Consider the following 888-nt stretch of genomic DNA (forward strand, 5'->3'; position numbering starts at 1 on the left):
TTTTTTTTTTTTTTTTGAGATGGAGTCTCGCTCTGTCACCCAGGCTGGAGTGCAGGGACGTGATCTCGGCTCACCACACCCGACCTTCCCTTTTATTTATTTATTGATACGAAGTTTTGCTCTTGTTGCCCAGGTTAGAGTGCAATTTCAGCTCACTGCAACCTCTACCTCCCGGGTTCAAGCGATTCTCCTGTCTCAGCCTCCCAAGTAGCTGGGATTACACACCTGGCTAATTTTTGTATTTTTAGTAGAGATGGGGTTTCTCCATGGTGGCCCGGTTGGTCTCAAACTCCTGACCTCAGGTGATCCACCCACCTCGGGCCTTCCAAAGTTCTGGGATTACAGGCATGAGCCACGATACTCGGCCGTGTACTACCATCTGATACGTGTAAAGGACAGGTGTGAGCCACTGCCCTGGCTGCAAATTGATATACTTCTAAATAATAGTCTAATTTTGAATATATTGAAGTACATTATGCTTTTTACAAATATAAAGAATCGGACCAGGCACAGTGACTCACACCTATAATCCCAGTACTTTGGGAGGCCGAGGCAGGAGGACCACCTGAGGTCAGGAGTTTGAGACCAGCCTGGCCAAAATGGCGAAATCCTGTCTCTACTAAAAATACAAAATTAGCCAGGTGTGGTGGCACATGCCTGTAATCCCAGCTACTCAGGAGGCTGAGGCAGGAGAATTGCTTGAACCTGGGAGGCAGAGGTTGCAGTGAGCCCAGATTGAGCTACTGCACTTCAGCCTGGGAGACAGAACAAGACTCCATCTCAAAAAAGAAACCCAAAAACCCATAGATGGATAAAAAGATTAAGGCAATTCTTTTAGTAGTGCAAACATGATTGTCAGTGATGAATGGCACCTTGGGAGGTAACCTC

Source organism: Rhinopithecus bieti, unplaced genomic scaffold (genome assembly GCF_001698545.2).
Source record: "Rhinopithecus bieti isolate Rb0 unplaced genomic scaffold, ASM169854v2 scaffold_42039, whole genome shotgun sequence".
Classification (NCBI taxonomy): Eukaryota; Metazoa; Chordata; class Mammalia; order Primates; family Cercopithecidae; genus Rhinopithecus; species Rhinopithecus bieti.